General features: G+C 47.4%; 1 protein-coding gene across 1 annotated transcript in view; it reads right to left on the reverse strand.

The window, feature by feature from the left end:
- GNPDA1 (glucosamine-6-phosphate deaminase 1) overlaps positions 1-5,018 on the reverse strand; it is a 41,467-nt gene extending 36,449 nt beyond the window's left edge. Inside the window, exon 1 of the mRNA XM_056574928.1 lies at positions 4,825-5,018. The gene's annotated coding sequence lies outside the window, so the exon portion shown is untranslated. The remainder of the gene's footprint in view (positions 1-4,824) is intronic.
- Positions 5,019-6,000: the final 982 nt, after the last annotated feature.

The following is a 6,000-nucleotide window of genomic DNA, read 5'->3' on the forward strand; positions in this document are numbered from 1 at the left end:
GCACAGAGATTTTCCATGCCGACATTCTGAAATGCGAACATTCCTTACAGCCTCTTAGTGCAGAATTGGTTACACCTTTTATAAGGTGTCTTGGGGAAATACAGTGATCGCTGATGACTGTTCCTGTCTCACAATATACATACATTATGGCATCTTTCCTGTCAGTACACTTTCAGGAACATCATATCATACAGCAAGTAGTTAAAAAGCTGACCTATTAGATTCTGTGGGTTTATCATTCCACCGGAAAGCTGTTTTTTTTTTAACTTGCTTGAGTAGGAGATTTTTGCTGACTCAGAATCTCCTTCACTACAGCCACTGTTTTTTCCTGCAGTAAAGTTGCTGAGCTCTGCAAAACATTCAAGTTTTAGTGCTGATCTCCTTAGTTTTACCCTAACTAAAACCAGCAGAGAAACAGATTTGTACATGTATGTGTATTATATATATATATATATATATATATATATATATATACACTTGGATATGCTGTTGCACCCTGTGACCGGGGCTCCATAGACCGGCCTGAACCTACTATGGTTTCTCCTGGATGTGCTGCCTTCTGTTTGGAGATATATATATATATATACATATATATACACACACACACACACACACACACACTACATTTAAATGGGTATTCCTTCATTACCTTAAAGGGGCCTTCCATGGAAAATAGATTGCCTATCTACAGGATAGCCTACCAATAGCTGATCATCCCTGTTATTTTTCCATATATGGGTCTGCATGAGGGCTCAGTTTTCTGCGCTGTGATCTTTAGTTTTTATTAGTACCATTTTTGTTTTGATGGGACTTTTTGATCAGTTTTTTATAAATTTTTATTTTCTGATATATGAAGTAACAAAAAATCAGCAGATCTGAACTTTGGTATTTTTTTTACATTTACGCCAATTATCGTGCAGTTTTGTTATATTTTAATAGTTCAGACATCTCCACACACAGCGATACAAAATATGTTTATAGTTGTTTACATTATTTTATTTTAAAAAATGGGAAAAGGGGGCTGATTCAAACCTTTTTTAGGGTAGAAGCCTATTCAGGACCCCACAATCTTTCCACAGTGGTCCCAAGCAGCTTACCTAAAGGCACGGGACATGCATTTTTGCACTTTAAGGGCACGTTCCCACTTAGCGTATAAGCAGCATATTTCACGCTGCGCAAAATCTGCAGCAGGAAATGACCTGCGTATCCCTTGCTCACCATACACACAAGGCTTTCCGGCGGCAGCCCTATGTGTGCAGTGCGTTTTGGAGGCGGAGCCACGCATCACAGTCACGCCGCCACATGGCCCCCGCCTCCAAAACTCACTGCACACGTAGGGCTGCCGCCGGAAAGCCTTGTGTGTATGGTGAGCAAGGGATACGCAGCGTATTTCCCCCTGTTGCTGCAGATTTTGCGCAGCGTGAAATATGCTGCGTATACGCCAAGTGGGAACATGCCCTAAAACAATTTAATCAGCTTTGATTGTGACATTCATAGTTCATGGCTAACTGGGTACGAAGCACCCTCACCTCCTGAGTGTACTTTATAGACTGAGCGCAGGGTGTACATTTACACCACGTGTCCTCTCAGCGTGAATGATAATGCTATCTAGTTTTTTTTGTTTTTTTTTTTGGTGGGGGGGGGGGGGGTTGGCCACAGGTTCTCTTTAAACATTTATGCCATGAACACCTGATATATATATTACAGAACCAACCTGTAGGACCCTGACCTAAAGAGAGAACATGGATCCGAAAAGCCCTGTTCATCAGTTCACAGTCACTGCAGTATCTATACATGCACATTAGGCCTTATAGGGGTCATCCACGGTCCCAGCGTCCCGAACATTTTGTTCTGATTTCTGGGTGCAGTCACCAAGGGTCGTGACGTCGTGCACACGCCCCCAAGTGATGTTATGCCACGCCCCCTCAATGCAAGTCTATGGGAGGGGGCGTGGCAACCACCACGCCCCCTCCCATAGACTTGCATTTAAGGGGGCGTGGCGTGACATCACTAGAGGGCCTGTGTACGACGTCATGACCCTCGCTGACTGTACCCAGAAATCAGTGTGCTCACTACCAGGCAGACTTCCCCAGCAGGCACCACGTCACTGATGCCTGCTGGGGGGGGGGGGACTTCCGCCCTTAGTTCATCTACACAGGGTGCCTCCAGCTGTTTCATCACTACAACTCCCAGCTTGCCCTGACATCTATTGGCCGTCAGGGCATGCTGGGAGTTGTTGTATTGAAACAGCTGGAGGCACCCTGTGTAGATAAACTATTAGTTACATGCGGCGCTAGCCCGTCCCCTCCGTCTCCCTACCCCCCCCCCCCAGCGCCATACCCCGTTCCCTCCATCACAACACCCCCCCCCCCCCCCATTACACTAACTGCAGTGTCCGCCAGCGGGCGTGAAGGGACAGCGGCAGCGACGAGGTGGAGGCGGCGATGTGCAGGAGGAGTGACCTCCCAGCCAGTGGCCGGGAAGCCAATGCGCTCGCTCCCTGCCTGTCTGATTGACAGGCAAGGAGCGAGCACAGGCTGAATGAAAAAGGACCGATGCCCGGCCGGGCATCGGTGCTTTTTCAGGCGTGACGTCACGCCAGGCTGCAGGTTTTCAAATGTAAATTAAACTATTTTAATTTAAAAAAAAATTATTATAAAAGTATATTAGAGATATGTTGTAGTACATACCGTATTTATCGGGGTATACCACGCACCGGCCTATAACACGCACCCTCATTTTACCAAGGATATTTGGGTAAAAAAAGTTTTTTACCCAAATATCCATGGTAAAATGAGGGTGCGTGTGTGCGCGTGTATACCCCGATACACCCCCAGGAAAGGCAGGGGGAGAGAGGCCATCGCTGCCCGCTTCTCTCCCCCTGCCTTTCCTGGGGTCTAGAGCCCTGCTGCCGGCCCTTCTCTCCCCTGGCTATCGGTGCCGCTGCCCGTTCTGTCCCCCTGACTATCGGTACCGGCGCCCCATTGCCGGCGCCGATAGCCAGGGGGAGAGAAGCGGCGCCGACAGCCAGGGGGAGAGAAGGGGCAGCGGCACCCATTGCCGGCGCCGCTGCCCCGTTGTCTCCCCCCATCCCCGGTGGCATAATTACCTGAGTCGGGTCCGCGCTGAGTCGGCTCCGGCGTGCGTCCCCTGCGTCGTTGCTATGCACTGCGCGGCGCACTGACGTCATGCGCCGCGCCGTGCAGTGCATAGCAACGACGAAGGGGACGCACGCCGGAGGCAGGGGGTGAGAAGGGCTGGCAGCAGGGCTCTATACCCCAGGAAAGGCAGAGGGAGAGAAGCGGGCAGCGACGGCCTCTCTCCCCCTGCCTTTCCTGCGGCGGTATCGGCGTATAACACGCACATTGACTTTAGGCTAAAAATTTTGGCCTAAAAAGTGCGTGTTATACGCCGATAAATACGGTAAGTACTACAACATATCAAAAAAATAAAAGTTGGTGACAGTGCCCATTTAAGGCATATTCACAGGACATGCTATAAATGTCTGGGATGATTCCCCTACCCCCCCCCCCCCCCCCCAAAAAAAATATGGAAAAAGTGTAGCTTGCAATGCTAAGCTGTGTACAAAACTCCCATTAAAGCTCCATAAAACAACCAGCTTGGCTGTTTTTGGCTTTCTGATAAGGTCAGTAAATAGTTGTATGTAAAAGGGGTTCACCAGGACACAATTTATGGCCAATGGTCTCCAAACAGTGGCTCTCCAGATGTTGCAAACTACAACTCACAGCCATTGGCGGTCCGTGCATGCTGGGAGTTGTAGTTTTGTAACATCTGGAGGGTCACAGTTTGGAGACTACTGGGTTAGGCTGTTAATATCAAAACGGTGGGGCTCGGCAACCGCACAGATCTACTGGATTGTTTACCAGGTACGGCTCTGTACTTTTAGTAGCAATTCAGACTGTTACTCCAGCTCCAGCATGAAAATCTGCTGACCAATTCCATTTAAAGCTGGGGTTACCTGGAGACTTTGTCTGCGGCAGGGTCACCCCCAGATGGTTTTTCATGGTTGTGGCCCCGTATGGATTGCAGTGCGACCATTTACCTACTTTAGATGCAAAGCAGCGATTTTTGGTCACATGACCTCTGTTGAGGCCAAGATTGCCATGTAGCCCCAGCCTTAAAGGGATTATCCACAGGATAGGTGATAAGTGCCTGACTGCTGGGATCACAAGAATAGGGTTCCCTTGTCCCCTTTCTATGGGACTGACAGAGACAGTTCATTATTTATAGCAGTCCCATAGAAAGTGAATGGAGAAGCAGTGCACAGTCCCAAGACAGTAGAGGGGACCCCTGTTCTTGTGATCAATGGGGACCCCGCTGGTCAGATACTTATCCACTATCCAGGTAATGTTATAGCATTAGGGTAAATCCATAATATCAGATATGCAATACTCCATCTCCTTTTGTTACTAAGCAAAAGCAAAACTACAATAATATGTATGAAATGTAAAAAAAAAAAAAAAAAGGAAAAACATAAAAACAACATAAATAAGTAAAAACTGAATGATAACAATGGCACTGATGACATCTTTTAGAGTATAACAACCTGTGTCACCATAGGGAAGTGTTTCCCAATAAGGGTGCCTCCAGCTGTTGCAAAACTACAACCCCCAGCATGCCCGGACAGCCTTTGGCTGTCCGGGCATGCTGGGAGTTGTAGTTTTGCAACAGCTGGGGGAACCCTGGTTGGGAAACACTGCCATAGGGTATAGTAATAAAAAGTAGTGAACACACAATGGAACATGCAAAGCACAGACAGTCAATAAGATAGAACTATATTTGTGTAGTGAAGGCAGCACTCACAGCAGGCGGCGGCTGGGGTCCTCCAGGCTGGCTGCTCGTCCTCCTTCCTCAGTTGTTCTCTCTATGGCGTCCCTGCAGATCCGGTGGAATGAAGCACTTTCTGTTATGTGCTGGGAGCAGGCAGTAGGAGCTCCCCCTGCAGGTAGTCAGTGTGATGTACATACAGCCGGGAGGAAGTTTATGTTGTCTGTGCTGTGCACAGGATATTAAGGGCAAGCTATGTACATGGGCCATGTATCCTGTACTGGGCTCATCCCAGCCTGTCTGCTGCCTGAGGTGGAAGGATGTCAACCCACTATTACCTTCTCACTAGTAAATTGGGGGATACTGCAAAAAAAATGCACAGAATTTACTATATGTTTTTGGTTTGTATATGCCTGCTTTTATGAGGTCCAAAGAAACAAGCTTGACTGTAATGCTTTTTAACTCCTTAAATGGGCACTGTCACCAACTTTATTTTTTTTATATGTTGTAGTACTTATGTACTACAACATATCTCTAATATACTTTTATAATTTTTTTTGTTCATTAAAAAGGTTTAATTTACATTTAAAAACCATCTACTGAAAAAGGACTGATTTAGGAGTGGCAATCAGTCCTTTTTCAGTTAGGCTGCACTCGCTCCCTGCCTGTCAATCAGACAGGCGGGAGCGAGAGCATTGGCTCCCCGGCCACTGGCTGGGAGGCCACTCCTTCCGCACATCACCGCGCGGGGGGGGGGGGGGGGGGGGGGGGTGTCGCGTACGGGCTAGCAAGAAAAAAAAAATTGGATGGTGGGAGCTACCCTTTAAGGCAGTGTTTCCCAACCAGGGTGCCTCCAGCTGTTGCAAAACTATAACTCCCAGCATGCCCGGACAGCCGGAGACTGTCCGGGAATGCTGGGAGTTGTAGTTTTTGTAACAGCTGGAGGCACTCTGGTTGGGAAACAATGCCCTAATCCCTAAAGGACCCAGCCCATTTTCACCTTAACCGCACCAATTCTACTTTGCAGTGACATTAGTCATTTTACCAAAAAATCCACGGCAAAATGGAAAAAAAAATCATTGTGCGACAAAATTGAAGAAAAAAATGTCATTTTGTAAATTTTGGGGGCTTCCATTTCTACGCAGTGCATTTTTCTGTAAAAATTACACCTTATCTTTATTCTGTAGGTCCATACGGTTAAAATGATACCCT

This window comes from Hyla sarda, chromosome 4 (genome assembly GCF_029499605.1).
Source record: "Hyla sarda isolate aHylSar1 chromosome 4, aHylSar1.hap1, whole genome shotgun sequence".
NCBI lineage: Eukaryota > Metazoa > Chordata > Amphibia > Anura > Hylidae > Hyla > Hyla sarda.